Genomic DNA, 21,038 nt, shown 5'->3' with positions numbered 1-21,038 from the left:
CTTTGTTGATGCACGTGCGGCTACTGCGCACACAATTCACAAACACAGAAAATATTTTTTTTTTTGGTTTGGACTGGAGTGTACTTTGGGGGTTACAGCACCCTTTATCGGTCAAGCCAGCCGGCCCTTTACTTATGACACAGGCGCACGCTTGGCACTACTTTGTTGATGCACGTGCTGCTACTGCGCACACAATTCACAAACACAGAAAATAATTTTTATTTGGTTTGGACTGGAGTGTACTTTGGGGGTTACAGCACCCTTTAACGGTCAAGCCAGCCGGCCCTTTACTTATGACACAGGCGCATGCTTGGCACTACTTTGTTGATGCACGTGCGGCTACTGCGCACACAATTCACAAACACAGAAAATATATATTTTTTTGGTTTGGACTGGAGTGTACTTTGGGGGTTACAGCACCCTTTAACGGTCAAGCCAGCCGGCCCTTTACTTATGACACAGGCGCACGCTTGGCACTACTTTGTTGATGCACGTGCGGCTACTGCGCACACAATTCACAAACACAGAAAATATATATTTTTTTGGTTTGGACTGGAGTGTTCTTTGGGGGTTACAGCACCCTTTAACGGTCAAGCCAGCCGGCCCTTTACTTATGAAACAGGCGCACGCTTGGCACTACTTTGTTGATGCACGTGCGGCTACTGCGCACACAATTCACAAACACAGAAAAAATTTTTTTTTTGGTTTGGACTGGAGTGTACTTTGGGGGTTACAGCACCCTTTAACGGTCAAGCCAGCCGGCCCTTTACTTATGACACAGGCGCACGCTTGGCACTACTTTGTTGATGCACGTGCGGCTACTGCGCACACAATTCACAAACACAGAAAATATTTTTTTTTTTGGTTTGGACTGGAGTGTACTTTGGGGGTTACAGCACCCTTTAACGGTCAAGCCAGCTGGCCCTTTACTTATGACACAGGCGCACGCTTGGCACTACTTTGTTGATGCACGTGCGGCTACTGCGCACACAATTCACAAACACAGAAAATATATATTTTTTTGGTTTGGACTGGAGTGTTCTTTGGGGGTTACAGCACCCTTTAACGGTCAAGCCAGCCGGCCCTTTACTTATGACACAGGCGCACGCTTGGCACTACTTTGTTGATGCACGTGCGGCTACTGCGCACACAATTCACAAACACAGAAAATATTTTTTTTTTGGTTTGGACTGGAGTGTACTTTGGGGGGTACAGCACCCTTTAACTGTCAAGCCAGCCGGCCCTTTACTTATGACACAGGCGCACGCTTGGCACTACTTTGTTGATGCACGTGCGGCTACTGCGCACACAATTCACAAACACAGAAAATAATTTTTTTTTTGGTTTTGACTGGAGTGTACTTTGGGGGTTACAGCACCCTTTAACGGTCAAGCCAGCCGGCCCTTTACTTATGACACAGGCGCACGCTTGGCACTACTTTGTTGATGCACGTGCGGCTACTGCGCACACAATTCACAAACACAGAAAACTATTTTTTTTTTGGTTTGGACTGGAGTGTACTTTGGGGGTTACAGCACCCTTTAACGGTCAAGCCAGCCGGCCCTTTACTTATGACACAGGCGCACGCTTGGCACTACTTTGTTGATGCACGTGCAGCTACTGCGCACACAATTCACAAACACAAAAAATATTATTTTTTTAGCACTTGGGGGGAGCACCCCTGATGGACAGAGCACCCCCCTGGACAACACTACAGCACCCCTTTAGGACTGGGACACTGCACAGGACTTTGGAGTGGACATAGCCCCTATGGAGAACTGACTGCACAACACAGTCCAGCCAGCCCCTATGTACTTTGAAGTAGTGGACACAGCCCCTATTAGCAACAGCAGCACAGCACAACACAGCCAGCCCCTATGGACTTTGAAGTAGTGGACAACAGCAGCACAGCACAGCACAACACTACTCTGCACTACACTACACAGCCCAGCCAGCCCTAACTCCCACCCTCCCTCTTCATTGTCCACAGCCGAGTGAGAAAATGGCGCCGACGCAGGTACCTTATATAGGATCCAAAACCCACGAGACTCGGAAGGCGGGATGATGACGTTTTGCCTCGATTTCAGATCCGAGTCAGGCGGGAAAAGTCGAGCCTCACTCGGATCTGACTCGGATCGGGGGGGCTCGGGGGGGTTTGGATTTCAGAAATCCGAACCCGCTCACCCCTAATATATACGTGCGGCTAAGGCGCACACAAACACAGAAAATAATTTTTTATTTTTGTTGGAGACTAGTGCACTTTGTGGGTTACACCACCCTTTAAGAAATGAGCCAGCCGGCCCTTTACTTATGGAACACAGGCGCACGCTTGGCGCTGCTCCTTTGTTGATGCACGTGCAGCCACAGTGCACACAATTCACAAACACAGAAACATTTTTTTTATTTTGTTTGCGGTGCCCTTTGTGGGTTACAGCACCCTTTAGCGGTCAGTCCAGCCGGCCCTTTATTTATGGGACACAGGCGCACGCTTGGCACTACTTTGTTGATGCACATGCGGCTACTGCGCACACAATTCACAAACACAGAAAATATATTTTTATTTTGTTTGGAGTGTACTTTGGGGGTTACAGCACCCTTTAACGGTCAAGCCAGCCGGCCCTTTACTTATGACACAGCCGCACGCTTGGCACTACTTTGTTGATGCACGTGCGGCTACTGCGCACACAATTCACAAACACAGAAAATATTTTTTGATTTTGTTTGGAGTGTACTTTGGGGGTTACAGCACCCTTTAACGGTCAAGCCAGCCGGCCCTTTACTTATGACACAGGCGCACGCTTGGCACTACTTTGTTGATGCACGTGCGGCTACTGCGCACACAATTCACAAACACAGAAAATATTTTTTTATTTTGTTTGGAGTGTACTTTGGGGATTACAGCACCCTTTAATGGTCAAGCCAGCCGGCCCTTTACTTATGACACAGACGCACGCTTGGCACTACTTTGTTGATGCACGTGCGGCTACTGCGCACACAATTCACAAACACAGAAAATATTTTTTTATTTGGTTTGGAGTGTACTTTGGGGGTTACAGCACCCTTTAACGGTCAAGCCAGCTGGCCCACAGGCGCACGCTTGGCACTACTTTGTTGATGCACGTGCAGCTACTGCGCACACAATTCACAAACACAGAAAAAATATATTTTTTTTAGCACTTGGGGGGAGCACCCCTGACGAACAGAGCACCCCCTAGACAACACTACAGCACCCCTTTAGGACTGGGACACTGCACAGGACTTTGGAGTGGACACAGCCCCTATGGACAACTGACTGCACAACACAGTCCAGCCAGCCCCTATGGACTTTGAAGTAGTGGACACAGCCCCTATTACCAACAGCAGCACAGCACAGCACAGCCAGCCCCTATGGACTTTGAAGTAGTGGACACAGCCCCTATGGACAACAGCAGCACAGCACAACACTACTCTGCACTACACTACACTACACAGCCCAGCCAGCCCTAACTCCCACCCTCCCTCTTCACTGTCCACAGCCGAGTTAGAAAATGGCGCCGACGCGGGTACCTTTTATAGGATCCAAAACCCGCGAGACCCGGAAGGCGGGATGATGACGTTTTGCCTCGATTTCAGATCCGAGTCAGGCGGGAAAAGTCGAGCCTGACTCGGATCTGCCTCGGATCGGGGGGGCTCGGGGGGGGTTCGGATTTCAGAAATCCGAACCCGCTCACCCCTAATGTATATATATATATATATATATATATTAATATATTGGTACAACGCGTACTTACATATAATCATAAATATATACACGCACTCATAAAAGGTACTTGCACATTATGGTTTATATTAAAGTTATTAATTATGATGTAAAATGTATGTAAAATGTATGTATTTTATATTTATGGTATACACATGGTAGACATGGCAAGTTTGGTACTAAACTGACACACTGTTTATTTCCAGATATCTGAATCTATCAGCGAGGGAGTCGCATCTTGTGTTCGATGGTTATGGAATATAGGAAATTATTGGTTAAAATGTGTACACTGTAATGTAGTGTCTCTATCTAGTTTAAATCAATTAAAGAACGACAATGTAATCTGGAGAATTGGGACATACCCCTAGTGAACTGTCCTATGAACTACAGCGTACTACAAAGACCAAGAGCAAAAACCAATGGAATTATGTTTGTCTGTCTACATTGTTGTTATCATGATCTGTTAGGGTATATAACCTGTGTCCCGGTCCCAGTTAGTAGCCATTCTCATGGATGTCCACAGACCTCAGGATTGATGACTGTAACTGGGACCGGTGCGCTTGTGTATGTATCGACTATACCTTGTTTATGTATAATCTTTTGCGCTAATTGTATTTAGATCACAGCGTGTAACTATATGCTTTTTATATGAATAATATCTTTTTGTGCTTTGGAACCACACTCATAGTCTGGAAAGCAATTATTTCTTGTGCGACTTACAACGCTAAATAGCGACATTTATGGTGTATAGATTATTAGGAATTCATATAGGTGTTGCTTTCACAATCTCTGTAAATGCTTTTCCAAAAGTAGGCAAGTATGAGGTGCGGTGCAGCTGCTTGCTGGGCAGTCATTAAGGATGTGACTGACACGGCCGGAAGCTACACGCAGGGGGCGGGAGCATAGTGCTGGCAGAGTGACTAAACACTGCAGTGCACTACTGGGCAATACATCCTAGTAGTCTCTGCAGAGGGATCAGAGGAGCGTGTGCTGAGTTCTGATTGGATGAGCCCATCACATGCTCCTCTGGCCCAGCAGCAGCCTCATGGGTGTGACTCATTGTGAGGCTGTGACTGCCGCTCTGCCGGCTGCCTGAGGATGCTGTGTCTTCTGGTGAGTACACTTTGTGGGCACTACAGGCAGTGACGTTTCTAGGTGCGGGCTACCAGGGCCGTCACCCGGAGTGCCGACACCTAGAGAGCGCTGGTCCCAAACCCCCCCCCAGACGCCGCCGCCGGGAGGCTGCATTTGCCGGGTGCCCACTGATATTTGTTATCAGCAGGCACCCGGCTCCGTCCCTGCAGAGGCAGCCGAAAGCCGTAGCTCACTCCTGAGCTCCGGCTTCCGGCAGAGAGAGCACTATGGGAGGGACGTCATGATGTCATGACGTTTCTCCCATAGATCCGAGGAGCCGCGGTCAGACCGGGTGGAAGCAGGAGCGGGGCTAAACGTAAGTATTGTGTTTTTTTTTTTCAGTTGGAAGCACTGGGGGCACGATTATAGGGGCATTACTACTGGGGGGCATTACTACTGGGGAATGACTATAAGGGGCATTACTACTAGTGGGCACAACTACAGGGGGCATTATTTCTGGGGGCATTACTACTGGGGACTTTACTACAGTGGGCACTACTATAGGGGGCTAGTACTACGGGGGAGCATTACTAATGGGGGCACTACAATAGGGGGCATTACTTATGGGGGGATTACTACTGGAGAGCATTACTAATGGGGGCTCTACTAATGGGAGCACTACTATAAGGGACATTACTACTGGGGGCACTACTATTGGGGGCATTACTACTGTGGGCACTACTATAGGGGGCATTACTAATTGGGGGATTACTACTGTGGAGCTTTACTACTGGGGGAACTACTATAGGGGGCATTACTACTGGGGGCATTACCACTGGGGGTACTACTAATGGGTGCACTGCATGGGGGGTACCACTACTGGGGCCATTGTGTAAGGGGCACCACTGCTGTGGGCATTGTATAAGGGGCACTACTACTGTGGGCATTGTATTAGGGGCACTACTACTGTGGGCCTTGTGTATAAGGTACACTAATTTTGGCATTATGTAAAATGGGCACCACTTTGTGTCATAACATAAGGGACTACTGTGTGGTGTAATTTGAATTGGGGATAATGTGTTATAAAGGTAATTACTGTGTGTGGCACAATGTATTATACCGGGCATTACTGCATGTGGCATAATGTGTTATACAGGGCTTTACTGCGTGTGGCATAATGTTATATTATCTAAAAAAGTGGCATAATGTGTGGGCAATACATGTGATATAATGTGTGAGCAATACAGGTGGCATAATGTGTGGGCACTACAGATGGCATAATGTGTGAGCAATACAAGTGGCATAATGTGTGGGCACTACAGGTGGCATAATGTGTGAGCAATACAGGTGGTATAATGTGTGGGCAATACAGGTGGCATAACGTGTGAGCAATACAGGTGGCATAATGTGAGCAATACAGGTGGCATAATGTGTGGGCAATACAGGTGGCATACTGTGTGGGCAATACAGGTGGCAGAATGTGTGGGCAAAACAGGTGACATAATGTGTGAGCACTACAGGCAGGGCCGGCCCTAGCCCAAATTTTTTGGTAAGCGAGTATTTTTTTTGGCGCCCCCCCCTATGCAGTGCCCCTTTTACAGTGCCCCCGGTAGTGGTCCCCCCAATACAGTGCACCTTGTGCCCCCAGTAGTAAGCCCCTTATATAGTGCCCCAGTAGTACTCCCCCCCCCATGCAGTGCCCCCAGTAGTGGTACCCCCCTATGCAGTGCCCATTATATAGTGCCCCCAGTAGTAGCCCCACTCTTGTAGTGCCCCCAGTAGTAGCCCCCCTTGTAGTGCCCCCAGTAGTATTCCCCCCTTGTAGTGCCCCCAGTAGTATTTCCCCCCCCTTGTAGTGCCCCCAGACGCGTCACTCCCATTACCCACTGCGGGAGCCGGAAGATGTCCGGCTCTGGCAGTGGGAGCAGCAGCCGATGAGAGTCTGTCTGACTCTCATCAGCTGCTAAAGCAAACACACAGCTGCCGGCTCCGGGGGCTGTGTGTTTGTGCTGTGTAGCGCTGACCGAACTCCGTCCGGTCAGCGCTACACACGCGGTGCAGCCGTGTCACAGTGACACAGCTGCACCGCGGCCCGCATGGTACGCAGCTGAGGCGCCCTTCGCTATGTGGCGCCTTACGCAGCTCCGTACCATGCATAACGGGAGAACTGGCCCTGACTACAGGTGGCATAATGTGTGAGCACTACAGGTGACAGCAATCATACATTAGGGGGAAGTCCAGGAGCAGAGCATTGAGTACCTGATGGGAGGGGTCATGTTGGAGGGTAGCCAGTTTTGCAGCAGAAGGTGATATATACAGCATCCATTCTGTACATAGTAAGTGATTATGTGTGACTGTCTATACAGATGTGTCCTAAGTTGCGCCACACAGGAGTCTTTCCTAAGGCATGTAAAACTTCTTGCAAAGCCAGAGGTTCCCAAACTCCGCCATTACAGTCCAGGTATTAATGATATCCATTCTTGAATCCAGATGGTTAAATCAATTTGACTGAGGTACTAATTAAGTCATCTGTGCTCAAGCATGGACATCCTTAAAATGTGGACTGTAATGTCGCAGTTTGGGAACCTCTGGCTTAACCGCTATGTGGTTAGTGCTCCACTAATCTATACCATACATGCGTAATCTCCCGGAAATTACAGGAGGGTCACGATTTTTCGGGTAACCCTCTGCACTCCCAGCAGAGTAGGCACTTCTCCTGCATTGCTGCCCACTTCCTAGTGAAGTGGGGAGAATTTAAACGGAGATTGGGGGTCCCCGAGTATGTGGACAGAGCTTAATGATGTGTTTCTGCGTCATTTGGCCCCGCCCCTATGTAAATCTGTGCTATTCACTGCGATTTACCACGAGGGGTGGGGCTTAGTGACAGCTCAATGTCAGGCCCCGCCTCCCATCGACGGAAGTGTCATTATAAAGGCTCTTACCATAATTCATAAAGATGAACCTTTCTTTAGAAGTGGACACAGGAATAACCGGCCTGTTTTATTCATTATTTGTTATCTTTTCGCCTATAATAAAACACTATGAGAATATGCCGCTCAGAGCAACCAGTCTGTCATATTACTCGTACATTTATCAAGGAGTTTTGTCATACACAGAGGGCCTGATTCAGAGCTGGACGCTCTGACAAGAGCGCTCGCTCTGAATCAGGGCCCTCCTACCTAAAATTGGAGCGGCCTCCTGGCCGCTCGCATAGCTGTGGGTGACCACCCACAGCTTATGCGAGCGGCCAAAAAGATGGTCGCGATGGTCAAGACCATCGCGACCATCGGGCTTGCGATGAGATCCTGCGGTAGGGTCTCGCTGCCGCAAGCCCAGGAGTGCTTTTGGCGCTATCAGAGCCAAAAGCACTCCCACTGACATCACTAGTGATGTCAGTGGGGCCGGCCCAAGACGGGAGGCGTTCCCATGGGAACGCCTCCGTCTGGGCAGCAATGCCCCCAGCACGCCCACCAAAGGGGGTGTGCTGTCACTCACCATCGACAGCACGCCCCCTTTGGTGCGAGACCCATAGCGACGGCTTGGCTGTCGCTATTCGGGTCTCGCGCATGTGCACGACGGAGCTCCCTCCGTTGTGCGCATGCACACTAGGGCACCATCGACCCGCTTGCGAGCGCTCAGCGCTCACGAGCGGGTCTGAATCAGGCCCAGAGTGTGATAAACCTCGCTGCGTATGATACATGGGGCTCAACCCAATCAGCTGTAATTTTTCAAACAGATGTCTGTTGGGAGCTGATTGGCTGGAGCACCATTATCATACACAATGTGTCACAGCGCTGCCGAATCCAGGTCCCTCTTACTTGGCCCGGCGACGCTGGGGTACGGGCTGGCGTGGGACAGCATGGCGGGAGATCCCTGGCGCCCGCTGTCAGCTGTTCTTCTCCTTCCCCGGCGGCTGTGTGCAGGCGGCCACGGCTTCCATAGGAGCGCGCGCGCCGCTCTGCTAGAGGATTTAAAGGGGCAGGCACAAAATTAGGAAGTGCTAATTGGGGCTGGTTTTGAACTCTGACCTATATATGGAAGTTCCTGGGAGCACTGCAGAGTATAGGCTCCATTACCATACTCCAGCGTTCCTGTGCATATCCTAACTATTGGTTCTGACCTTGGCTTGTTCCTGACTCCGTTTCTGCCTGACCCCTGGTTCTGCGTTGATATCTGGTTCTGACCTCGGCTATTCCCTGTGACCCATTTACGCCTGCTCCCTGGTCCCGTCTCGTTTGTTTGGTTCTGACCCGGCTTGTCGACTACGCTAAAGCCTCCTGCACTCCAACTAAAGTTCACCAGCACCTGTATAGGGAAACCTAACCTGAGGGCCGCAACCTGTGTGTCGGACGCAGCCAAGTCCATACCTTCTTGTGAGGGTCCCTGGTGAATACCGCCGGCACATTACACTCCGCGCCTCAGGAATAGTTCTAGCAAATTCCCTGAATACGGGTTGCGTCCATAATCCGTCCGAGAGTTACGACACAATTAGTTTTAAAACTCGCTGCGTATGACAAAACTTGTTGATAAATGGGCCCCTAAATTGTGAATGTGTTTGGTTGCTGTGTGTTCCAGCTCCCTAATGTTATTAATTATCACACTGGGGCCGGGATGCACTAAAGCTGAAAATGTTTTAAAACCCCAGAAATGGGGGTTTTACTGCATTTTCCATGTTCACTAAGCACCGGACTGGGCTTCTTACCGGGACGCTTACCCTTAGAGGGATCCAATCGGATCACTCACTGCATGCACAGAACGACGCCAGAGGGACTTCTGTGTGCTAAATCCAGAAGTCCCTCTGTCCGGGTGCATCCAAAAGACAGCTCTTATCGGGAGAGCATTACTATTTCTAGGTACATCCCGCACTTAGCTGCCACCATGTTAAGCTTTGGCTAAAGGCAGTGCTTTTTTGGTGTGTAGTATAAAAGGTTGACAATCATTTGGTCAACACATAAATGATCGACATGCAATATGTCGTCAGGGAGAAAGCGTCAACTGTCAATATATTGACAGTGCAAACTGTCGACAGAGTTAAAAGGTCAACAGGTTCAAATGGCTGACACAAATGGTTGACACAATTTTTATGTAATCTAACTCTCCCCCTAGTGCCTAAACCTAACCATCACCTCCCGCAGTCTAACCCTAACCCTCCCCAAGTGCCTAACCCTAACTGTCCCCTAGTGCCTAACCCTAACCATGACTCTAACTTAACCCTAATATTCACAGGCTATCTTCAGACTCCAGTTCCCAGGGGGCTAGGGAATCTCAGGTTCCCCTGGTAGCCCCAAGCCACCTCTAAATTTTAAGCCCAGAACCTGCTCCAAGAGCCCTTAGGGAGTTGAGCTCAGAGCTTCCAACTGTGGGGTGTCTGAGGTGTCTGCAGCAGGTGTGGGTTGTTTGACCTTTGAGCCTGGTTCTGACCCGGTTCTGTGCACCATGGAACCCAGCCAGTGGTACTGTCCAGTAGCACAGGGTCAAGCCCCCTCCCACACCCTGAGACGTGTCTCCCAGACCTGTCCTCCGTGCGCCATCTATGGTGATTGCACTGTCATCAAGCCTGTGGGACCCTCATTCACAGCCGGCTTCCAGCGGGCACTGCCCTGTATGGAGTCGGCCTACAGGCACCCCCAAGATGACGGAAAGCTCAGTCCCCTCAGTCTGCTGGATAGTTGTCTGACACCTAGGGGGCCCCAGGACCGTGTAAACGGCAGCTTGGGAAGATCTTCGGGGGCTTGTTTGACATCTCAGGATGGCATACAGTTTCACACACAAGTTCTGAGAAAAAATGCTTTTTTAGAACCTGATAACAGGGGCGTATCTACCCATTGGCCAGGATGGCACTCGCCAGGGGCGCCGACCAAAGGGGGGGGTGCCGCCCGGCAGTGCCACCAGTAGCCAAGGGGTGGACAAGTCCCTCGGCCCCACAAGTGTAGGGCAGAGCGCAGTGAGAGCGATCTGCCCTACACAGTTTACAAACAGACAGCCGCCAGCGGCAGCTGTGTGTTTGTAATAGCAGCCAGCTAATGAGAGTCATACAGACTCTCATTAGCTGCTGCGTCGTCCGCGGAGGGAGCCGGCTGGAGCTCACTCATGAGCTCCGTGTTCCGGCTCCCCCCGCAGCATGTGACAGGAGAGACGTCATATGTCATTATATCTCTCCCATGCAGGAGAAGAGCGGGACGGGACTCGGACAGCGGCGGTCACGTCAGGAGTGGGGACCAGGTAAGTTGACTTTTTTTTTGTGCTTTGTGTGTGTGTGTGTGTAAGCCTGGCACTACAGGGAGGGGCACTGAAATAGGGGGTGTCTGCTACTGTATTGGGGTGGCCACTACTGGGGGCAATTTATGGGGGGTGGCCACTACTGGGAGCACTGTATAGGGGTGGCCACTACTGGGGGCACTGTATAGGGGGTCTACAACTGGGGGCACTGTATAAGGGACTACTACTGGGAGCTTACTACTGTATAGGGGGGACTACTACTGGGTACTATTACTGGGGGCACTGTATAGGGGGGACTACTACTGAGTAATATTACTGGAGGCACTGTATAGGGGGGACTACTACTGGGTACTATTACTGGGGCACTGTATAGGGGGGGCTACTACTGGATACTATTACTGGGGGCACTGTATAGGGGACTACTAATGGGGGCAATGCAGCATAGGGGGGATTACTACTTTGGGCGCTGTATAGGGGGGCTACTACTGGGGGCAATGCAGCATAGGGGGGATTACTACTGGGGGATTACTACTGGAGGCACTGCATAAGGAGGGTGCCAGTACATTACATTGCCAGGGGCGCTTGAATCCCTAGATACACCCCTGCCTGCTAAATGGGATATTCACTACGTCCCAGGGCGTCTTAGGAGAGGAAGGGGCCTGTGTGCAGTCTCCATCCGGGGCCACCTCTCATCCTGGCAGCGTGCTGAGCACAATAGACTTGGAGCACTAGTAGACTCTAGTGCATTGCCAAAGTCAACTGCGCATGCACAGGTCTCCGGGAAAATGGTGCCTGAGCCATCTTCCTGATGGTTATCCTACTGCAAATGCGCAAAATGACAGGAAAATGGTGATTTGTGCAGCACTGCTGATGCCAACGTAGGCTCTGGATAGGTAAGTGTTGATGTAATGGGTGCAGGGTGTAGCCCCCCTGGACACTCTGCACTAGGGGTGTGCACCGGCCACTTTTCGTGTTTTGTGTTTTGGTTTTGGATCTGGATCTTTCTTCGTGTTTTGGATCTGGATTGGTTTTGCCAAAACCACCCTTCCGTGTTTTGGGTTCTGGGTTTTGTGTTTTGGATCTGTATTTTTTTTTAAAAAAGCATAAAAACAGCTAAAATCACAGAATTTGTAGGTTTTTCTGCTCCTATGCTATTATTAACCTCAATAACCTTAATTTCCACTCATTTCCAGTCTATTCTGAATACCTCACACCTCACAATAGTGTTTTTATGTCCAAAAGGTTGCACCGAGGTAGCTGGATGACTATGCTAAGCGACACGAGTGGGCGGCACAAACACGTGACCCATCTAGGCGTGAAACTGCAGTGGCAGACAGGATGGCATTGAAAAACTAGGCCCCAAACTGTACATAATGCAAAGAAAAAAAAGAAGTGCAAGATGGAATTGTCCTTGGGCCCTCCCACCCACCCTTATGTTGTATAAACAGGACATGCACACTTTAACAAACCAATCATTTCAGCGCCAGGGTCTGCCACACAACTGTGGCTGAAATGATTGGTTCGTTTGGGCCCCCACAAAACAAGCTGGCAATTTATCTGTCCCTGCACAAACTGGCTCTACGGAGGCAAGATGTCATCCTCATCCTCCGCATCCACCGATTCCTCACCCTCTTCAGTGTGTACATCCTCATCCTCACAGAGTATTAATTCGTCCCTGCTGGAACCACAGGTCCCTCTGTACGTTCTGGAGGCTGGTCTCCCTGGAAGAGTTGATAATTCATTTTATGAACATCATCTTCTCCACATTTTGTGGAAGCAACCTCCTACGCCTTTCGCTGACAAGGTTCCCGGCTGCACTAAACACTCTTTCGGAGTACACACTGGAGGGGGGGCAACTCAGGTAAAATAGAGCCAGTTTGTACAGGGACCTCCAAATTGCCTCTTTTTCCTGCCAGTACAGGTACGGACTGTCTGACATGCCTACTTGGATACTGTCACCGATGTAATCCTTTAACAGACAGACGCACGCTTGTCGCTGCTGCTTTGAGGATTCAAGTGCGGCTACAGCCCACACAATTCACAAAGACAGAAAAAAAAAAAGAATATTTTTATTGTTTGTGGAGCACACTTTGAGGGTTACACCACCCTTTAACAGACAGACGCACGCTTGTCGCTGCTGCTTTGAGGATGCAAGTGCGGCTACAGCCCACACAATTCACAAAGACAGAAAAAAGAAGAATATTTTTATTGTTTGTGTAGCACACTTTGAGGGTGTCACCACCCTTTAACAGACAGACGCACGCTTGTCGCTGCTGCTTTAAGGATGCAGGTGCGGCTACAGCCCACACATTTCACAAAGACCGAAAAAAAAAGAACAATATTTTAATTGTTTGTGTAGCACACTTTGAGGGTGTCACCACCCTTTAACAGACAGATGCACGCTTGTCGCTGCTGCTTTAAGGATGCAGGTGCGGCTACAGCCCACACAATTCACAAAGACAGAAAAAAGAAGAATATTTTTATTGTTTGTGTAGCACACTTTGAGGGTGTCACCACCCTTTAACAGACAGACGCACGCTTGTCGCTGCTGCTTTGAGGATGCAAGTGCGGCTACATCGCACACAAGTCACAAACACATTAAAAAAATAGTTTTTTATTTTTTGGAGCACTTTGAGAGTTACACCACCCTTTAACAGACAGACGCACGCTTGTCGCTGCTGCTTTAAGGATGCAGGTGCGGCTACAGCCCACACATTTCACAAAGACCGAAAGAAAAGAACAATATTTTAATTGTTTGTGTAGAACACTTTGAGGTGTCACCACCCTTTAACAGACAGACGCACGCTTGTCGCTGCTGCTTTAAGGATGCAGGTGCGGCTACAGCCCACACAATTCACATAGACAGAAAAAAGAAGAATATTTTTATTGTTTGTGTAGCACACTTTGAGGGTGTCACCACCCTTTAACAGACAGACGCACGCTTGTCGCTGCTGCTTTAAGGATGCAGGTGCGGCTACAGCCCACACAATTCACATAGACAGAAAAAAGAAGAAGAATATTTTTATTGTTTGTGTAGCACACTTTGAGGGTGTCACCACCCTTTAACAGACAGACGCACGCTTGTCGCTGCTGCTTTAAGGATGCAGGTGCGGCTACAGCCCACACATTTCACAAAGACCAAAAAAAAAGAACAATATTTTAATTGTTTGTGTAGCACACTTTGAGGGTGTCACCACCCTTTAACAGACAGACGCACGCTTGTCGCTGCTGCTTTAAGGATGCAGGTGCGGCTACAGCCCACACAATTCACAAAGACAGAAAAAAGAACAATATTTTTATTGTTTGTGTAGCACACTTTGAGGGTGTCACCACCCTTTAACAGACAGACGCACGCTTGTCGCTGCTGCTTTAAGGATGCAGGTGCGGCTACAGCTCACACATTTCACAAAGACCGAAAAAAAAAGAACAATATTTTAATTGTTTGTGTAGCACACTTTGAGGGTGTCACCACCCTTTAACAGACACGCACGCTTGTCGCTGCTGCTTTAAGGATGCAGGTGCGGCTACAGCCCACACAATTCACAAAGACAGAAAAAAGAAGAATATTTTTATTGTTTGTGTAGCACACTTTGAGGGTGTCACCACCCTTTAACAGACAGACGCACGCTTGTCGCTGCTGCTTTGAGGATGCAAGTGCGGCTACATCGCACACAAGTCACAAACACATTAAAAAAATAGTTTTTTATTTTTTGGAGCACTTTGAGAGTTACACCACCCTTTAACAGACAGACGCACGCTTGTCGCTGCTGCTTTAAGGATGCAGGTGCGGCTACAGCCCACACATTTCACAAAGACCGAAAAAAAAAGAACAATATTTTAATTGTTTGTGTAGAACACTTTGAGGGTGTCACCACCCTTTAACAGACAGACGCACGCTTGTCGCTGCTGCTTTAAGGATGCAGGTGCGGCTACAGCCCACACAATTCACATAGACAGAAAAAAGAAGAAGAATATTTTTATTGTTTGTGTAGCACACTTTGAGGGTGTCACCACCCTTTAACAGACAGACGCACGCTTGTCGCTGCTGCTTTGAGGATGCAGGTGGAATCTAGACGGGATTTGGAACCGAGGACACACTACCTCCATCAATTGTCTAAATCCCACTGCACTAATGTCGGATACCGGACGCACGTCTAACACCAACATAGCAGTCAAGGCCTCAGTTATACGTTTTGCTTCAGGATGACTGCTGTCGTACTTCATCCTCATCGCTAGGGACTGTTGGAGGGTCAATTGTTTAGTAAAAGTAGTGATGTTCCTACTTCCTCTCTGGGATGATGAACAACTCCCAGCAGCAGCAACAGCACTAGGAGGAAGTGGTTCTTGATCTTTCCCTATTTTATTTTTATCGGAGAAAGTTTGGTCCTCCATTTATGTTATATTGATATATATACGTGCGGCTAAAGCGCACACAAACACAGAAAATATTTTTTTATTTTTGCTGGAGAGTAGTGCACTTTGTGGGTTACACCACCCTTTAAGAAATGAGCCAGCCGGCTCTTTACTTATGGGACACAGGCGCACGCTTGGCGCTGCTCCTTTGTTGTTGCACGTGCAGCCACAGTGCACACAAGTCACAAACACAGAAAATATATATTTTTTTGGTTTGGAGTGTACTTTGGGGGTTACAGCACCCTTTAACGGTCAAGCCAGCCGGCCCTTTACTTATGACACAGGCGCACGCTTGGCACTACTTTGTTGATGCACGTGCGGGTACTGCGCACACAATTCACAAACACAGAAAATAATTTTTTTTTTGGTTTGGACTGGAGTGTACTTTGGGGGTTACAGCACCCTTTAATGGTCAAGCCAGCCGGCCCTTTACTTATGACACAGGCGCACGCTTGGCACTACTTTGTTGATGCACGTGCGGCTACTGCGCACACAATTCACAAACACAGAAAATAATTTTTTTTTTGGTTTGGACTGGAGTGTACTTTGGGGGTTACAGCACCCTTTAACGGTCAAGCCAGCCGGCCCTTTACTTATGACACAGGCGCACGCTTGACACTACTTTGTTGATGCACGTGCGGCTACTGCGCACACAATTCACAAACACAGAAAATTATTTTTTTTTTGGTTTGGACTGGAGTGTACTTTCGGGGGTTACAGCACCCTTAACGGTCAAGCCAGCTGGCCCTTTACTTATGACACAGGCGCACGCTTGGCACTACTTTGTTGATGCACGTGCGGCTACTGCGCACACAATTCACAAACACAGAAAATAATTTTTTTTTTGGTTTGGACTGGAGTGTACTTTCGGGGGTTACAGCACCCTTAACGGTCAAGCCAGCCGACCCTTTACTTATGACACAGGCGCATGCTTGGCACTACTTTGTTGATGCACGTGCGGCTACTGCACACACAATTCACAAACACAGAAAATAATTTTTTTTTTGGTTTGGACTGGAGTGTACTTTGGGGGTTACAGCACCCTTTAACGGTCAAGCCAGCCGGCCCTTTACTTATGACACAGGCGCACGCTTGGCACTACTTTGTTGATGCACATGCGGCTACTGCGCACACAATTCACAAACACAGAAAATAATTTTTTTTTTGGTTTGGACTGGAGTGTATTTTCGGGGGTTACAGCACCCTTAACTGTCAAGCCAGCCGGCCCTTTACTTATGACACAGGCGCACGCTTGGCACTACTTTGTTGATGCACGTGCGGCTACTGCGCACACAATTCACAAACACAGAAAATTATTTTTTTTTTGGTTTGGACTGGAGTGTACTTTCAGGGGTTACAGCACCCTTAACGGTCAAGCCAGCCGGCCCTTTACTTATGACACAGGCGCACGCTTGGCACTACTTTGTTGATGCACGTGCGGCTACTGCGCACACAATTCACAAACACAGAAAATATATTATTTTTTTAGCACTTGGGGGGAGCACCCCTGATGGACAGAGCACCCCCTGGACAACACTACAGCACCCCTTTAGGACTGGGACACTGCACAGGACTTTGGAGTGGACACAGCCCCTATGGAGAACTGACTGCACAACACAGTCCAGCCAGCCCCTATGGACTTTGAAGTAGTGGACACAGCCCCTATTAACAACAGCAGCACAGCACAACACAGCCAGCCCCTATGGACTTTGAAGTAGTGGACAATAGCAGCACAGCGCAGCACAGCACAGCACAACACTACTCTGCACTACACTACACTACACTACACAGCCCTAACTCCCACCCTCCCTCTTCACTGTCCACAGCCGAGTGAGAAAATGGCGCCGACGCGGGTACCTTATATAGGATCCAAAACCCGCGAGACTCGGAAGGCGGGATGATGACGTTTTGCCTCGATTTCAGATCCGAGTCAGGCGGGAAAAGTCGAGCCTGATTCGGATCGGACTCAGATCGGGGGGGCTCGGGGGGGTTCGGATTTCAGAAATCCGAACCCGCTCACCCCTACTCTGCACCCATTATAGATGCGCCACTGCTACGTTCCTATAGTATAGGGACTGTGGAGACATACAGCAGTTAATGAATGGATCTGTTACTAGGTATGAAGTGATGATGAATAGGCCCCACAGTAACACAATTTATGGCGGAACTTGGACCACCCGGTACTAAATTTCTAGTTTCACCTACGATATATTTATATCTACTCCATATATATATATATATATATATATATATATTAGGGGTGAGCGGGTTCGGATTTCTGAAATCCGAACCCCCCGAGCCCCCCCGATCCGAGTCAGATCCGAGTCAGGCTCGACTTTTCCCGCCTGACTCGGATCTGAAATCGAGGCAAAACGTCATCATCCCGCCTTCCGGGTCTCGCGGGTTTTGGATCCTATATAAGGTACCCGCGTCGGCGCCATTTTCTCACTCGGCTGTGGACAGTGAAGAGGGAGGGTGGGAGGCTGGCTGGGCTGTGTAGTGTAGTGTAGTGTAGTGTAGTGCAGAGTAGTGTTGTGCTGTGCTGCGCTGTGCTGCTGTTGTCCACTACTTCAAAGTCCATAGGGGCTGGCTGTGTTGTGCTGTGCTGCTGTTGTTAATAGGGGCTGTGTCCACTACTTCAAAGTCCATAGGGGCTGGCTGGACTGAGTTGTGCAGTCAGTTCTCCATAGGGACTGTGTCCACTCCAAAGTCCTGTGCAGTGTCCCAGTCCTAAAGGGGTGCTGTAGTGTTGTTCAGGGGTGCTCTGTCCATCAGGGGTGCTCCCCCCAAGTGCTAAAAAATAATATTTTTTGTGTTTGTGAATTGTGTGCGCAGTAGCCGCACGTGCATCAACAAAGTAGTGCCAAGCGTGCGCCTGTGTCATAAGTAAAGGGCCGGCTGGCTTGACCGTTAAAGGGTGCTGTAACCCCCAAAGTACACTCCAGTCCAAACCAAAAAAAAAATTATTTTCTGTGTTTGTGAATTGTGTGCGCAGTAGCCGCACGTGCATCAACAAAGTAGTGCCAAGCGTGCGCCTGTGTCATAAGTAAAGGTCCAGCTGGCTTGACCGTTAAAGGGTGCTGTAACCCCCAAAGTACACTCCAGTCCAAACCAAAAAAATATATATTTTCTGTGTTTGTGAATTGTGTGCGCAGTAGCCGCACGTGCATCAACAAAGTAGTGCCAAGCGTGCGCCTGTGTCATAAGTAAAGGGCCGGCTGGCTTGACCGTTAAAGGGTGCTGTAACCCCCAAAGTACACTCCAAACCAAAAAAATATATATTTTCTGTGTTTGTGAATTGTGTGCGCAGTAGCCGCACGTGCATCAACAAAGGAGCAGCGCCAAGCGTGCGCCTGTGTCCCATAAGTAAAGAGCCGGCTGGCTCATTTCTTAAAGGCTGGTGTAACCCACAAAGTGCACTACTCTCCAGCAAAAATAAAAAAATATTTTCTGTGTTTAGCCGCACGTATATATCAAATCGATATAACATAAATGGAGGACCAAACTTTCTCCGATAAAAATAAAATAGAGAAAGATCAAGAACCACTTCCTCCTAGTGCTGAAGCTGCTGCCACTAGTCATGACATAGACGATAACATGCCATCAACGTCGTCTGCCAAGGGCGATGCCCAATGTCATAATAGAGAGCACATACAATCCCAAATGACAAAGTTCAGGAAAATGACCTTGAAAAAAACATTTAAATCAGCTGAAGAGAAACGTAAACTTGCCAATATGCCATTTACGACACGGAGTGGCAAGGAACGGCTAAGGTCGATCCCTAGTATGTTCATGACTAGTGGTTCAGCTTCACATGACGATGGAAGCCCTCCTCCCACTAAAAAAATCAAAAGAGTTAAGCTGGCAAAAGCACAGCGAAGAACTGTGCTTTCTAAGAAGATATCACAAATCCCCAAGGAGAGTCCAAGTGTGGTGGTGGTTACGATGCCTGACCATCCCAGAGGTGGCTCTTTCCACCATTTGCACGCCCCCTGCAAGTGCTGAAAGGAGCACCCACAGTCCACTTGCTGATATGCAAATTGAAGATGTCACTGTTGAAGTACAACAGGATGAGGATACTGGTGTAGCTGGCGCTGAGGAGGAAGTTGGCGAGGAAGATTCTGATGGTGATGTGGTTTGTTTAAATCAGGCTCCGGGGGAGACAGTTGTTGTCCGTGGGATGAAAAAGCCCATCACGGTCATGCCTGGGCAGAAGACCAAACATTCCACCTCTTTGGTCTGGCAATATTTCTATCCAAATCCAGACAACAACTGTCTTGCCATATGTACCATATGTAAAGGTGAAATAAGTAGGGTAGGGACGTCAACCACCTAGGAACATCCTCCCTTATAAGGCACCTGCAGCGCGTTCATAAAAAGTTACTGTCAAGTTCAGAAACTTTGGCTAAGACCGTAAGCAGTCCAGGGACACCTAAATCCCATTGTCCTGTTGTATCCAAGCGCCTGCAAACCACACCGTCAACTCCCTCCTCGTCAATTTCCTCCTTAGTCAGGATCGGAAGTAGTCCTGCAGGCCATGTCACTGGCATGACTGACTCTCCTATCCGGGATTCCTCTGGAGGATCCTGCATTGCTACGCCTACTGCTGCCGCTGCTGCTGTTGCTGCTGCTGGGAGTCGTTCATCATCCCAGAGAGGAAGTAGGAACACCTCTACTTTTACTAAACAATTGACCCTCCAACAGTCCTTAGCGAGGAGGATGAAGTACGACAGCAGTTATCCTGAAGCAAAACGTATAACTGAGGCCTTGACTGCTATGTTGGTGTTAGACGTGCGTCCGGTATCCGCCATTAGTGCAGTGGGATTTAGACAATTGATGGAGGTAGTGTGTCCCCGGTTCCAAATCCCGTCTAGATTCCACTTCACTAGGCAGGCGATACCGAGACTGTACAGAAACGTCAGAAAAAGTGTCCTCAGTGTCCTGAAAAATGCAGTTGTACACAATGTCCACTTAACCACGGACATGTGGACAAGTGGAACAGGGCAGACTAAGGACTATATGACTGTGACAGCCCACTGGGTAGATGTATCTCCTTACGCAGCAACAGCACCAGCGTCACCAGTAGCAGCATCTCAGAAACGCCAGCTCGTTCCAAGGCAGGCTACGCTGTGTATCACCGGTTTCAGTAAGAGGCACACCGCCGACAACCTCTTAGAGAAACTGAGGAAAATCATCGCCCAGTGGCTTACCCCACTTAGACTCTCCTTGGGATTTGTGATATCTGACAACACCACCAATATTGTGCGGGCATTACATCTGGGCAAATTCCAGCATGTCCCATGTTTTGCTCACACAATAAACTTGGTGGTGCAGAATTTTCTGAAAAGCGACAGGGGCGTGCAGGAGACGCTTTGGGTGGCCTGAAAAATTTCTGGCCACTTTCGCCATTCAGCGACTGCGTGCCGAAGACTGGAGCACCAGCAAACACTCTTGAACCTGCCCCGCCATCACCTGAAGCAAGAGGTTGTGACGTGGTGGAACTCAACCCTATATATGCTTCAGAGGATGGAGGAGCAGCAAAAGGCCATACAAGCCTATACATCCACCTATGACATAGGCAAAGGAGGGGGTA

Source organism: Taudactylus pleione, unplaced genomic scaffold (genome assembly GCF_031769625.1).
Source record: "Taudactylus pleione unplaced genomic scaffold, aTauple2 ptg001493l, whole genome shotgun sequence".
Lineage (NCBI taxonomy): Eukaryota > Metazoa > Chordata > Amphibia > Anura > Myobatrachidae > Taudactylus > Taudactylus pleione.
This window is presented reverse-complemented; position numbering follows the sequence as displayed.